This window comes from Pleurodeles waltl, chromosome 1_2, assembly GCF_031143425.1.
Source record: "Pleurodeles waltl isolate 20211129_DDA chromosome 1_2, aPleWal1.hap1.20221129, whole genome shotgun sequence".
NCBI classification, from domain to species: Eukaryota; Metazoa; Chordata; class Amphibia; order Caudata; family Salamandridae; genus Pleurodeles; species Pleurodeles waltl.
In genome coordinates, this window is record NC_090437.1 from 1,332,964,062 (window position 1) to 1,332,980,108 (window position 16,047).

Sequence of the window (16,047 nt, forward strand, 5' to 3'; positions counted from 1 at the left end):
CTACAAATGGGAGAAGACATGGATCCCAACAGGCTCTCTAAAGAGTTGTATAAAGCTATAGCCTCCAGGCTCGTCCTGCAGTTGATGGCTATGCGTAAAGAGGCCAAAGCTAAGGGCATCCCCCCTGCTATATCAGAGTCTGGTCACCATAGAAGTGATGGCGAAGGAGGCGAAGCCCCCAGATGAATGCGCCTCCGACAGGCTTATTTTATCATTGAATGCGGAGGTCAAGATCTTACAAAGGTACTGGGACTGCACTTGCCAAAAGTGATCCACTCCCTGGTCAATCCTTTTCCATCAGGCTTTATGCCAGATTGCAGTGCAAGGCTTAATCTTAGGCAACTACATGAGGTACAGGGAGGGGGGCGAATAGAAACCCTACGGGAGGACACCATAGTGGTGTCCTTGGAGACCAGGATAGCATTTGATATCTTAGTGGGACTACATGTTTGCAGTACTAGATAGACTTGGATTCGGACCAACATTGGGTCCGGTTGCTTTACGGTGCCTCGCTGGCGAGGGTCCGATTCAGTGGGACCTATTCATCAACTTTCAAGCTTGGTTGAGGTACCAGACAGGGGTGCCCACTGTCACCAATGATTTTTACCCTGGCACTGGCTGCTTGGGTTTGGCAGGGCTCTCTATTTAGGGGATTAGACTGGGGCGGCGCGTGGGAAGACAGAGTAGGATGTCATCCACGTACAGTGATATTCTGTGGGGCCGAAACCGGAGATGACAGTGTCCATATTTATGCAAATGGCTATGAATTTTGATAAATACTCAGGGTACGTTATTAACTGGCACAAGCCCCTATTGCTTCCGCTTGTGGGCGAGCTGCAAAGATTGTTGCATGATTGTGCAGTGTAAGTCATGGAGGGGGGGATTTTGATACCTCAGTGGCCATGTAAGTAGATATGCTGAGCTATTACGCAAGCAGAACCTGACCCCTTGATGGGCGACACCGGGCACTCGTGTGCCCTGCCACTCTCCTTGTTTGTTAAGGCAGCTCTATTTTAATTGAGATCCGTACCTCACTTTCTATATACGCTACAAAATACGTCCTCTGGGGTGCCCAAAAGTACTTAAGAGAAATAGAAGTGGAAATTCAAACACTGCAATAGAATGGAGGAATGCCGTGTGTCCATAAATGCTGTTGGGCGGCCCTACTGGTAACAGTCAATGACTGGGCCTTCACGACCCAGTCTGAACCGGCGTTGCGAATGGACAGGGATACGATGACTGTCGAAGAATATCCCGCGACACTACACGGGAGGAAATCCGAGGTAGAACTGCCCCCACTAACAGTACAGTGATAAAACTATGGAATGAGGTGACAAAATATTTAGGATAGGGGAGCAAACTCACACGAGTTGTGGGGTACAGCGGCGTTGACGGCCCTGAGAAGGCTGCAAGGGTTCACGAAATGGAATCTAATAGGTGTCCCCATGGTTGGAGACCTGTGATGTAGTTTCTCTAAGGTGGGGACAGAATTTAACTTGTCAGACATAGCGACCGACTGATATCTGTAGATGAGACATGCCCTACGAGCAATTATATCAAAGGAAGTGAAGCTTGGGGGAGTCTCCCCCCTTAGAGGATGTATTGCGAGGAGACCTGATGCCCAAAAAGCCACATCCCTGACTTACGAAAAGATCCCGAATCACTCACCTAACACCCTGCAGCAGTCAGTGCTGCGATGGGAGAAGAAATGAGGGGAGTTTGATGATGGATAGTGGGAAGAGGCACAATCAGTGTTCCGATTGGCTCAAATCCAGATATTGCACCGCACCTACTAATCAAGAACGACCCTAGTAAAAATGGGAAGAAATATGTCCAACTTACGCCTGCCGGGGTGTGCGCAAGAAGGGACATTATTTTACATCCTATGGGCCTGTCCAGCAGCACAGACGTTCTGGGCGAAACATATGAAGTGTATGATGAAAGCGGGGGAACAGGCGTGAACGAAACAACGAATATGGGGGGATGAGGAGGCGCCAAAGTACCAGAAAATTTGGACGAAATGTGGACGATATTAGGTCTGAATGTGGCTTAGAGAAACATCGGCAGAGCATGGGGTGCAGGGACGCGCCGAACATCGGCATTCGGAAAAGAGATATGGATTGGTGCATGCTTGCAGAGAAAGGGGGTTACAGGAGTAGGGCTTGCCCCAAGAAATGGGAGAAAATCTGGCATAGATGGGGTGCACTCCATGATACTGCCTCGGAGGGCAACAAATCACCAGAGCTCACCGTAGCCCATGCCCATTCACTGGGATCAGACAATCGAGGGAGAAGGGGATGAGGTCCAGTGGGACAAATGCATCCAGGTACTGGAAATGCATTGTTGTGCGAGACAGCAAACCGTTGAATTTATTGTTGCTTTGTATTCAACCCCTTCGCTGCCAGGCCTTTTCCCCCTCCTGTGCCAGGCCTTTTTTTGGCTATTTGGAGCAGTTCACGCCTAGGCCCTCATAACTTTTTGTTCACATAAGCTACCCACGCCAAATTTGCGTCCTTTTTTTTCCAACATCCTAGGGATTCTAGAGGTACCCAGACTTTGTGGGTTCCCCAGAAGGAGGCCAAGAAATTAGCCAAAATACAGTGAAAAGTTTGTTTTTTTTTCTCAAAAAAATGGGAAAAAGGGGCTGCAGAAGAAGGCTTGTGGTTTTTTCCCTGAAAAGGGAATCAACAAAGGGTTTGCGGTGCTAAAATCACCAGCTTCCCAGCTTTCAGGAACAGGCAGACCTGAATCAGAAAACCCAATTTTTCAACCCAATTTTGGCATTTTACTGGGACATACCCCATTTTTACGATTTTTTGTGCTTTCAGCCTCCTTCCAGTCAGTGACAGAAATGGGCATGAAACCAACGCTGGATCCCAGAAACCGCAACATTTCTGAAAAGTAGACAAAATTCTGAATTCAGCAAGGGGTAATTTGTGTAGATCCTACAAGGGTTTCCTACAGAAAATAACAACTGAAAAAGAAAAATATTGAAATTGAGGTGAAAAAAACATAAATTTTTCTCTACGTTTTACTCTGTAACTTTTTCCTGCAATGTCAGATTTTCTAAAGCAATATACCGTTACGTCAGCTGGACTCTTCTGGTTGCGGGGATATAATCGGGCTTGTAGGTTTATCAAGAACTCTAGGTACCCAGAGCCAATAAATGACCTGCACCCTGCAGTGGGTTTTCATTCTATGCCGGGTATACAGCAATTCATTTGCTGAAATATAAAGAGTAAAAAATAGTTATCAAGAAAACCTTTGTATTTCCAAAATGGGCACAAGATAAGGTGTTGAGAAGCAGTGGTTATTTGCACATCTCTGAATTCCGGGGTGCCCATACTAGCATGTGAATTACAGGGCATTTCTCAAATAGACGTCTTTTTTACACACTGTCTTACATTTGGAAGGGAAAAATGTAGAGAAAGACAAGGGGCAATAACACTTGTTTTGCTATTCTAAATTCCCCCAAGTCTCCCGATAAAAATGATACCTCACTTGTGTGGGTAGGCCTAGCGCCCGCGACAGGATATGCCCCAAAACACAACGTGGACACATCACAAAAAACAGAGCTGTTTTTTTGCAAAGTGCCTACCTGTAGATTTTGGCCTCTAGCTCAGCCGGCACCTAGGGAAACCTACCAAACCTGTGCATTTTTGAAAACTAGAGACCTAGGAGAATCCAAGATTGGGTGACTTGTGGGGCTCTGACCAGGTTCTATTACCCAGAATCCTTTGCAAACCTTAAAATCTGGCAAAAAAAACACATTTTCTTCACATTTCGTTGACAGAAAGTTCTGGAATCTGAGAGGAGCCACAAATTTCCTTCCACCCAGCGCTCCCCCCAAGTCTCCCGATAAAAATGGTACCTCACTTGTGTGGGTAGGCCTAGCGCCCGCGACAGGATATGCCCCAAAACACAACGTGGACACATCACAGAAAACAGAGCTGTTTTTAGCAAAGTGCCTACCTGTAGATTTTGGCCTCTAGCTCAGCCGGCACTTAGGGAAACCTACCAAACCTGTGCATTTCTTAAAACTAGAGACCTAGGGGAATCCAAGATGGGGTGACTTGTGGGGCTCGGACCAGGTTCTGTTACCCAGAATCCTTTGCAAACCTCAAAATTTGGCTAAAAAAACACATGTTCCTCACATTTCTGTGGCAGAAAGTTCTGGAATCTGAGAGGAGCCACAAATTTCCTTCCACCCAGCGTTCCCCCAAGGCTCCCGATAAAAATGATACCTCACTTGTGTGGGTAGGCCTAGCGCCCGCGACGGGAAACGCCCCAAAGCGCAACGTGGACACATCCAAATTTTTGAAAGAAAACAGAGGTGTTTTTTGCAAAGTGCCTACCTGTAGATTTTGGCCTCTAGCTCAGCCGGCACCTAGGGAAACCTACCAAACCTGTGCATTTCTGAAAACTAGAGACCTAGGGGAATCCAAGATGGGGTGACTTGTGGGGCTCGGACCAGGTTCTGTTACCCAGAATCCTTTGTAAACCTTAAAATCTGGCTAAAAAAACACATTTTCTTCACATTTCGGTGACAGAAAGTTCTGGAATCTGAGAGGAGCCACAAATTTCCTTCCACCCAGCGTTCCCCCAAGACTCCCGGTAAAAATTATACCTTACTTGTGTGGGTGGGCCAGGTGCCTGCAACAGAATAACGCCCAAAACTTGTAGAGATAGAGGGGATAGCACAGCGAGTTTATAAGGACATATTCTTTTATACATCTTTAGACTGACTCTGCTTTGGGGACCCACATAAGTGAGGTGTCATTTTACTTGGGAGACTGAGGGAACACTGGGGAGTAGGAAGTTTGTGCTGGAGTGGTGATCCTACGAAGAAAAGTCAGGAAAATGTGCTTTTTTAAGCACATTTTGAGGTTTACAGAGGAGTCTGAGTAAGAAAATGTTGGGGGATCCACGCAAGCCACACCTCCCTGGACTCCTTGGGGTGTCTAGTTTAAAAAAATGTCTGGGTTTGGTAGGTTTCCCTAGATGAAGGCCGCACACAGGACCAAAAACATAGGTGCCCTCTCCCCCCCCCAAACACAGGTAGTTTTGTAATATATCGTTTTGATGTGTCCACATACGTCCGTGATGTGCCAAACACTAAAATTTTGAAAAGAAACGCACTTAGTGTAGGAAATTGGCTCTGTATGCACTATTTCAAAGTAAGGAATAGTATGCACAGAGTCCAAGGGTTCCCCTTAGAGGTAAGATAGTGGCAAAAAGAGATAATACCAATGCTCTATTTTGTGGTAGTGTGGTCGAGCAGTAGGCTTATCAAAGGAGTAGTGTTAAGCATTTGTTGTACACACACAGGCAATAAATGAGGAACACACACTCAGAGACAATTCCAGGCCAATAGGTTTTTGTATAGAAAAATATATTTTCTTAGTTTATTTTAAGAACCACAGGTTCAATTTTTACATGTAATACTTTGAATGAAAGGTATTGCAGGTAAGTACTTTAGGAACTTTGAATAATCACAATAGCATATATACTTTTCAAATAAAACACATATAGCTATTTTAAAACTAGACATTTAGGGGGTCATTCTGACCCCATGGGCGGGAACCGCCAGAAGACTGTGCCGCGGTCAAAAGACCGCGGCGGTCATTCTGACTTTCCCGCTGGGCTGGCGGGCGACCGACAAAAGGCCGCCCGCCCGCCCAGCGGGAAAGCCCCAGCAACGAGGAAGCCGGCTCCGAATGGAGCCGGCGGAGTTGCTGGTGTGCGACGGGTGCAGTTGCACCCGTCGCGATTTTCAGTGTCTGCCAAGCAGACACTGAAAATCTTAATGGGGCCCTGTTAGGGGGCCCCACGACACCCGTTCCCGCCATGCTGTTTCTGGCGGTGAAAACTGCCAGAAACAGGATGGCGGGAAGGGGGTCGGAATCCCCATGGCCGCCGTGGAGGATTCCCTGGGGCCGCGGGAAAACGCCGGTTTCCCTTTTCTGACCGCGGCTGTACCGCCGCGGTCAGAATGGCCACAGAAGCACCGCCAGCCTGTTGGCGGTGCTTCCGCGGTCGTTGGCCCTGGCGGTCCATGACCGCCAGGGTCAGAATGACCCCCTTAGTGCAATTTTCACAGTTCCTAGGGGAGGTAAGTAATTGTTAGTTCTTGCAGGTAAGTAAACCACCTACGGGGTTCAAGTTTGGGTCCAAGGTAGCCCACCGTTGGGGGTTCAGAGCAACCCCAAAGTTACCACACCAGCAGCTCAGGGCCGGTCAGGTGCAGAGTTCAAAGTGGTGCCCAAAATGCATAGGCTTCAATGGAGAAGGGGGTGCCCCGGTTCCAGTCTGCCAGCAGGTAAGTAACCGCGTCTTCGGAGGGCAGACCAGGGGGGTTTGGTAGGGCACCGGGGGGGACACAAGTAAGCACTGAAAGTACACCCTCAGCAGCACGGGGGCAGCCGGGTGCAGTGTGCAAACACACGTCGGGTTTTCAATTGGAATCAATGGTAGACCAAGGGGTCTCTTCAGCGATGCAGGCAAGGGGGGAGCTCCTTGGGGTAGCCACCACCTGGGCAAGGGAGAGGGCCTCCTGGGGGTCACTCCTGCCCTGGAGTTCCGATCTTTCAGGTCCTGGGGGCTGCGGGTGCAGGGTCTTTTCCAGGCGTCGGGATCTGGGAGTCAGGCAGTCGCGGTCAGGGGGAGCCTCGGGATTCCCTCTGCAGGCGTCGCTGTGGGGGCTCAGGGGGGGCAACTCTGGCTACTCACGGTCTCGTAGTCACCGGGGAGTCCTCCCTGAAGTGTTTGTTCTCCACAAGTCGAGCCGGGGGCGTCGGGTGCAGAGTTGCAAGTCTCACGCTTCTGGCGGGAAACGCAGTTGTTTTAAAGTTGCTCCTTTGGAAACAAAGTTGCAGTCTTGGGTGAACAGGGCCGCTGTTCTCGGGAGTTTCTTGGTCCTTCTAGAGCAGGGCAGTCCTCTGAGGATTCAGAGGTCGCTGGTCCCTGGGGAAAGCGTCGCTGGAGCAGTTTCTTCAGAAGGGAGGAGACAGGCCGGTAGAGCTGGGGCCAAAGCAGTTGGTGTCTCCGTCTTCTCTGCAGGGTTTTTCAGCTCAGCAGTCCTCTTCTTCTTAGGTTGCAGGAATCTCAGTTCCTAGGTTCAGGGGAGCCCTTAAATACTAAATTTAAGGGCGTGTTTAGGTCTGGGGGGTTAGTAACCAATGCCTAATAGCCCTGAGGGTGGGTACACCCTCTTTGTGCCTCCTCCCAAGGGGAGGGGGTCACATTCCTATCCCTATTGGGGGAATCCTCCATCTGCAAGATGGAGGATTTCTAAAAGTTAGTCACCTCAGCTCAGGGCACCTTAGGGGCTGTCCTGACTGGCCAGTGACTCCTCCTTGTTTTTCTCATTATCTCCTCCGGCCTTGCCGCCAAAAGTGGGTCCGTGGCCGGAGGGGGCGGGCAACTCCACTAGCTGGAATGCCCTGTGGTGCTGTAACAAAGGGGGTGAGCCTTTGAGGCTCACCGCCAGGTGTTACAGCTCCTGCAAGGGGGAGGTGATAGCATCTCCACCCAGTGCAAGCTTTGTTACTAGCCACAGAGTGACAAAGGCACTCTCCCCATGTGGCCAGCAACATGTCTCGAGTGTGGCAGGCTGCTAAAACCAGTCAACCTACACAGGTAGTTGGTTAAGGTTTCAGGGGGCACCTCTAAGGTGCCCTCTGGAGTGTATTTTACAATAAAATGTACACTGGCATCAGTGTGCTTTTATTGTGCTGAGGAGTTTGATACCAAACTTCCCAGTTTTCAGTGTAGCCATTATGGTGCTGTGGAGTCCGTGTTTGACAGACTCCCAGACCATACACTCTTATGGTTACCCTGCACTTACAATGTCTAAGGTTTTGCTTAGACACCGTAGGGGCACAGTGCTCATGCACTGGTGCCCTCACCTATGGTATAGTGCACCCTGCCTTAGGGCTGTAAGGCCTGCTAGAGGGGTGACTTATCTATACTGCATAGGCAGTGTGAGGTTGGCATGGCACCCTGAGAGGAGTGCCATGTCGACTTACTCGTTTTGTCCTCACCAGCACACACAAGCTGGCAAGCAGTGTGTCTGTGCTGAGTGAGGGGTCCCCAGGGTGGCATACGATATGCTGCAGCACTTAGAGACCTTCCCTGGCATCAGGGCCCTTGGTACCAGGGGTACCAGTTACAAGGGACTTACCTGGATGTCAGGGTGTGCCAATTGTGTAAACAAAAGTACAGGTTAGGGAAAGAACACTGGTGCTGGGGCCTGGTTAGCAGGCCTCAGCACACTTTCAATTCAAACATAGCATCAGCAAAGGCAAAAAGTCAGGGGGTAACCATGCCAAGGAGGCATTTCCTTACACTTAGGTTATGTGAAAAAGACCCCTCACCCACCAACCAAGTTGGTGGCATGCCTCATCATCGGGGTCCCACCTGAGGCACCTAGTGTGTCACAGGTGTGCTGCGACGCCTGATTACAGCGGAGCAGGTTTTGTCATTTTTACCACACATACTGGTTGGATTTGGCACGAGGGTGAGTGATGGTTCAGTGGATCAAATTTTACAAGAGCTTTCACAAAAATGAAATGCACTGTTAATAACTGAAAGGCAAAAAACTGAACCAATGACTTACAGCTCGTGAGCTGTAAAGCCGCGACAAGGCACCAACCGCTTTACAGTCCATTCACACAACTTTCATACATGACACACACAAGACCATTCACACCGCCAGCCACGGGCCCAGCACATTACAACACTCACATCGACAGACAGCGCCACTCAAGGGCCCATCACTTACATACGCCCACATTCCTGATACAACAATCACACCAGCTGATGGGAGTGTATGGACTGGTGTTTGGCTGGCAGTGTGTTGCAGTAGCCAACAGCAAGTCAATATGTACACAGCCAAGCCCCATTCCACACACAATGGCATCATTTTTTTTTTTTTTAAACAGAGGAACCCCTAACTAAGTAGAAAGAATTACAAAACTACAAACACAAAAGCTCTAACTAAGTACATGACAGAAATGCTAACCATGAAACTGAACACATGAAAATACAAAACAGACATGAGTTTACACTCATGGTTGTTCCCAGAAATTCTTCTGGGTGTGGTAATTCTTAAAACAACCACCCACACACAGACCAGGCTTTGAAGGACAATCTGGGCAGTACATTCGAGTCTCCCTCCGGATACCTCTTCGAAAACACACTCTACATTTCTTAGCTGGAAAGTCTTTTTTGGGTGTGGGAGGAATGTGCTCAGCAAAGTGGCGATCTTTCAATCTAGCCACATCCTCCATCACTGCTTCTCTAGGAACTCTGGCCTGTTCCACCACAATAAGGCTCTCTATCACTGACTCCTGAAATTTCACAAATGTCATCTTTGACTCTGGAGACCTATCCCTAAACACAATAAAAGCATTGAAGGTTGCTAAGTGGAAGAGGTGAAGTGCTAACTTCTTATACCAAACGTAAGACTTACGAATAGCAGTATAAGGTTCCAACCTCTGGTCAACTCTATCTACACCTCCCATGTGCTTATTATAATCTAAAATGCACACAGGTTTGCGCACTTCAGCAACCTGGCCCCAAACAGTCACGGGGGAAGTACTCTCATCATGGATGGTACTTACCATATAGACATCCCTCTTGTCTGAAAATGTCAAAGCTAGCAGCTCCTCGTTCCGCAAGGCACAGCACTGTCCCCTCAAGTTTTTTACAAACAAGCTCCCTTGGATAGCCTTTCCGGTTAGAACGGATTGTGCCACAAGCAACTGTGTCCACTCTAAACAATTCCTTGAACAACTGCACACCAGTGTAGAAGTTATCTACATACAAATGGGGACCTTTGTTGAACAGTTGTCTACCAAGATCCCACACAATTTTCTCAGTAACTCCAAAAGTGGGAGGACAACCAGGGGTGTCAATATTGGAATCCCTACCAGTGTACACACGGAAACTATACACATATCCTGTACTACTTTCAGACAGCATATACAATTTAATTCCATATCGTGCTCTTTTGCTAGGAATGTACTGCCTAAAAACCAAACGACCCTTGAAGAGGACCAAAGACTCGTCCACACTTATCTCTTTGCCTGGAACATAGACCTCCGAAAACCGATCTACAAATTGATCAAGGACAGGCCTAATCTTAAAAAGACGGTCAGAATCTGGGTGATCTCGTGGCAAGGCTAATGCATTGTCAACAAAATGCAGCATCCGAAGAAGAAGCAAATACCGATTACGACTCATGGTCGCAGGAAATATAGCTGTTGCCATCAAGGGACTAGTAGACCAATAAGAAGCCAGTGACGGCTTCCTTATCAACCCCATCAAAAAAGTCAAACCCTAAAACTTTTTTATCTCCTCCAAATTTGTGGGAATCCACTGGGCAGCTCTAGAGTGTGGCCTAAGTCTAGCAGCGTTGTCCCTCAAATGCTGCTCCGCATACAAATTAGTCTGCTCAACAATCTCTTCCAAAAACATATCATCCATGAATAACTCAAAGAAATTGATAGGCATAAAGTTCTCTGTATTGGCGTTACACCCCGGGAGACCAGTAAAGGCAGGCAACTCTGGCTGCTCCATGTTTGGGGCAACCCAAACATCAGGTCTTATAACGGGAAACCTTTCGGCCCCAGGTTGCTGCACTATTGGCACATCAATGTCCTCCTCTAAAACAGGCCCTTCATCTGCACTGAGTGTGGCTTCATCATCAGAAGATTCGCCTCCAACAGAAACATCACTGCCAGAATCTCTCACTTCCTCCTCTGCCTCAGATGCAGAGTCCGTCTCAGTCATGATCAGACTGTGACTCAAAAAGCATACCAACCACCTGCTGAGCGGTCATCCTGCTGCTAGCCATGATCTCTCCTGCTAAAATTAACTGGACAAATTCACCACCAACAACCAGCACTGTGTAAGACAAGTAACAAAGTGTAGCTTTGTTAGTAAGAGTTATAAACTCAAAAACTATACCGCTCACTTGCCTGAAAAAGCTTGATTCACCAGCAACTACTCTGCACAGACACAGCAATCACCAATGATATCCCACTAAAAAGAAAGAAATAAAGGCAAATTAGAAATAAGACAAAACAAATATCATGGTGCACAAACCTAAGGACAATTTCACTCACAATCCTGCATTTAGTACACCCCCTACAAACATGTCTTTCATGCTTGGCAACAATACTCCTTTGGAGTAAATTGTTTTTACTTACCTAAAACATGCAACTGTGCAAATTGCAGGTCAACCACCGCCAAAACCGCAAGGAGCCACAGCAAATAAAGCAAAAGCTTTGAACTAGAACAAAAAGGAGGAAAACATTTTTTATCACAAATGCAAATACTTCATCAGTTGACAAACACCCCACCATCAAACATTTAGAAATTGGTGCCTAAGTGGATTCTGCCATAGGGGCAGATGGGCCTATTAAAAAAATAGGCCTGTCTACCCCAAGGAGGGCAGAAAATACCTTTAGTAGTGTGTCCCCATGGAGAGCGACCCTTGCCAAAGGGGACAGCCCTCAAACAAAAAAAAACACACACAACACTATCCCTGGTGCCTAAGTGGCTTCTGCCCCCCTTGGGGGCAGATCAGCCTAAAATTAATAGGCTGATCTGTCTCCAAGGGGTGCAGAAATGGCCTGGGTACATGTGCCCCCAAAGTGGGGGGCGACCCTTGCCCAAGGCCCCCCCCCCCCATCCACTAACACACACACACACACACACACACACACTATCCCTGGTGTCTAAGTGGCTTCTGCCCCCCTTGGGGGCAGGTGGGCCTAAACAAAATAGGCCCATCTGCCCCCAGGGGGGCCAGAAATGGCCAACAGGTCAATGCCCCCCTTGGGGGGGTGCCCCGTGACCAAGGGGACACCCCCCCCCCCCACAAAAATAAACAAATAAAAAAAATCCCTGGCGTTCTAGTGGTTCTGTCTCCAAGGGGTGCAGAAATGGCCTCGGTACATGTGCCCCCAAAGTGGGGGGCGACCCTTGCTCATGCCCCCCCCATCCACTAACACACACACACACTATCCCTGGTGTCTAAGTGGCTTCTGCTCCCCTTGGGGGCAGGTGGGCCTAAAAAAATAGGACCATCTGCCCCCAGGGGGGGCGGAAATGGCCAACAGGTCAATGCCCCCCTTGGGGGGGCACCCCGTGCCCAAGGGGACACCCCCCCCACAAAAATAAACACATAAAAAACAATTCCTGGCGTTCTAGTGGTTTCTGCCCCCCTTGGGGCAGATCAGCCTAAAAATAATAGGCTGATCTGCCCCCAAGGGGGGCAGAAATGGCCCTAAAAGACATGCCCCCCAAAGGAAGCCTTTCCTTTCCCCCGGTGCCTCTTTGGCCCAAACCCCCCACCCACCGGGAAGAGGAACTCACCTCTTCTCCTCTCGCCGCACAGGAAGCAAATGGCTTCCTGTGCGGCGAGAACCCCATAATGAAGTCAGCGCGCGATCGCGCGCTGACGTCATTAGGGGGGGGGGTCGGGGGTGGAAGGGGAAGGGCTTCCCCTTCCATCCCTGACTTTGGGGCGGTGGGGGGAAGCACACAGAGGGAGCGAGAGCGCTCCCTCTGGGCTGTGTGCCGAGGACGTAATGGTTACGTCCTCGGCACAGCAGCACTGTGCCGCAGGACGTAACCATTACGTCTGTGGCACAGAACGGGTTAATAAAAAGATTCCAAAAAAAGAGCCAATCTGCTTATTCTAGTAACCCACAGACTTCTGTAGTATACTTTGCCTGCTCGGACGTGTCTGACACACGCACACATGTCTATTTCACGTCAATATCCCTTCTCTCCCACAACAGTCTTATCAGTCTCAGCGTAACTTTGTGGCTCCCACACACAACATTTAGCAGGTGTAGTCCCCGTTTCCTTGCACGCGCAAGTGCTCGCTTTGAAGGGCTGAGTCACATCAAGCTCAAGCAACTCGTGAGCCTGAAGCAAGAGCTACATTTCTGGTGGATACTTCCTACTGCAGATTCTTCACCTTTCAGATATCCCAGGCCTCCGACTCAATCCGGAAGCTTCTCAGTAGCTCCCCCAGCTGTTTGGGGGGTACTGGGTCCGCTTCAGTGCCAGAAGCGGCTCCCTCATGACGTCACTGGAGCCATAAACTGGCTCAGTCAGCACCCCAACATCAGTTCCCTTTTTTTCTATGCATTCAGCGCAAATCTGGAACTCAACTGTCCTCAGGATACTCGTCAACATTTCCCAAAACACTACAAAAAAGCACTCTGGTGCAGTTTGTCATGTCTAAGCCCCAAAACAGCCCGGATTTAAGCCGTGCAGGGACTCTGATGGGCAGATGTCTGTCACGGACCCCCATGACATTTGCCTATGATGTATGGGGTCTGACCACAACATCAGGGTCTGCAGCTCTTGCCAGCGTATGCATCCTTACGCCATTAAGGAGTAGGTGACGAAGATGTTCATTGTCAGGTTCAGGATGAAGAAGAAGAGATGCCATGACAGAGTGATGCTGCTCATCGAAAGGTAATGTGCTATAATGCCATGCTACCCCATAAGAGTCCTCCTCGGAGCCGTGACTTGTGAGTATCAGGCACCTGTGGTACCTTTACACACTGTGCAGACTCCAGAGCTGCCACCGCCTTTGGCGCCGACACCAAGGTCCCAGCCTATGAAGCCTTACCCCGAATTCCCCGACCCAGGAGCGGATCCGACTCTCTTGCACACAGTGATGTTTGACGTGGAGCGCCTTCCAGCCTGATGGGACCTATAGGGTACGCCATTGGAGCTCTCCGGCCGCCATATGCAGCGGCCTCTTTTGCTGCAATCTGCCATCGTCACTGATCACATAGGCTCCAACATCAACTACGGCACCAGTCTTCTTCTGCCTTTCCTGATGGTATTCCTTTGCAAGGTGGCTCACAGGTGTCTGGTTCGGCTTCTGACTCAGTGATGTTGGTGACGGTTACTACTGCATGCAGGATCAGAGAACATCAGGCCCTCTCATTCCCCACCCTTCACAGTGGACCTGCTCATCCTTCTTACCAAGGTGATTTGGGCTTCAATAAAGCCTGGTCCATCCCTTCTCTCACTTTCTTTCCTCCTCTTTATCCACCTAAGGAGGAGGAACGACTACATGGACGGATGCAAAGCCATGCAGAATGTACTGCGTTGAACAAACTCAACCAGACGCAATGGGCGTTCAGCTCCTTGTGCGCTTCACTGGATCTAGAAGGGGAAAGATGATGACCACACATGATATTTTGCCTCCTGTCATCCTCTGTATCAAAAACGGATACGTCCTGGCGAAGAATGAGCCTTGCAGAGAGACTATTTGTGCTCCTTCCACCAAGGCCATGGCTGCCTCCACAGGTCTGTCCAGAGCTGTCCCGGGTGCTGACATCTGCTTGACAGCTACAACTAATTGCATATATGTTCAAAACATTACGGCCTTCATATAGTAGCACGCCGTGATGGGCGCTCTTCTCGGACTCTGTTATATAACATTACGGCCTCCATATAGTAGCACGCCGTGATGGGCGCTCTTCTCGGACTCTGTTACATAACATTACGGCCTCCATATAGTAGCACGCCGTGATGGGCGCTCTTCTCGGACTCTGTTACATAACATTACGGCCTCCGTATAGTAGCACGCCGTGATGGGCGCTCTTCTCGGACTCTGTTACATAACATTACGGCCTCCATATAGTAGCACGCCGTGATGGGCGCTCTTCTCGGACTCTGTTACATAACATTACGGCCTCCATATAGTAGCACGCCGTGATGGGCGCTCTTGTCGGACTCTGTTACATAACATTACGGCCTCCATATAGTAGCACGCCGTGATGGGCGCTCTTGTCGGACTCTGTTACATAACATTACGGCCTCCATATAGTAGCACGCCGTGATGGGCGCTCTTGTCGGACTCTGTTACATAACATTACGGCCTCCATATAGTAGCACGCCGTGATGGGCGCTCTTGTCGGACTCTGTTACATAACATTACGGCCTCCATATAGTAGCACACCGTGATGGGTGCTCTTCTCGGACTCTGTTACATAATTTCTTTCCTACTTCCCAGGGACACTGCTTGGGGTCTGACTCCTAAGGTGAGGAATCCACGGGAATATCTGCCCATCAGAAGAAAGGTAATTAGCTTTGGTGAGAATATTTCTGATGGATACATCATCTTCCTACATATTCCTCTGTGCCCTCCCCCTGCCCCATGAGCTACTGCAGTGAGTGATAAGATCCCAAGGTATGCAGACATCGTCTGTGTTGTATTTGTCGCTTATTGAGGAGTAGAAACCTTCTCGGGAGCTGACATTAGCAGACTGGTGGGTGCCCAGTATACGCCAGTGACACCACTTTTGAAAACACTCGGCGGCACTGCCATTGTTGGGGAAATGATTTTCATTCCACTCTAAAACTAAGACCTAGGAGGAGTAACCATAAGATTAGCAATCTTTCAGAAATGTAAAATCCACCAGCAATATTGTTACCAAAGGCTTTCCACCATCACCCATGTATTGATTGATTTTTCGCTCTGTTTTTCTTCAAACCCTTCCATGTCCGCAGAATGGACACATCTCTCTAGATGTTTGACTGATTCTAGTTCCGTCTCCACCGAACCAGAGACTTTGTCTTTTCAGCTCACCTCTGCTCGTGTCCTTCAGACAGCCTTATAAAGAACGTCCACTCTCAAAGCGCGGGATCGGGAAGCAGCCTTTGCTTGCATTCTTACAGCAAATGGCCCTCTCAGCAGGATGGGGACTGTCCATTTTATCATGAGTACACCGATAATGGAGACTCTGTACCCCTAGAGGACACGCGAGGTGCCGTCGCATGAAAGAAACGATGCGTGTTCACCGACTGATCATGGGCGCCGCCATTTATACAACAGTTGGTCAAGCAGCATGTTGAAGCCTTTTTCATAAAGTTTCACCCATTTTATGCTTTCCCACTATATAAGGGAATGCATGTAGGTTCATTGTTTTATTCTCTTGCAACATGCACAACGATCAATGATACAACATTGCAGGACTCTAATTACAGGTAATGTTTCAATTGCCA

The 16,047-nt window shown here is 49.0% G+C and overlaps 1 protein-coding gene across 3 annotated transcripts in view; it reads left to right on the top strand.

Moving 5' to 3' along the window:
* TAF1C (TATA-box binding protein associated factor, RNA polymerase I subunit C) overlaps positions 1 to 16,047 on the top strand; it is an 80,862-nt gene that overhangs the window by 51,200 nt on the left and 13,615 nt on the right. The gene's annotated exons all lie outside the window — the stretch shown is intronic.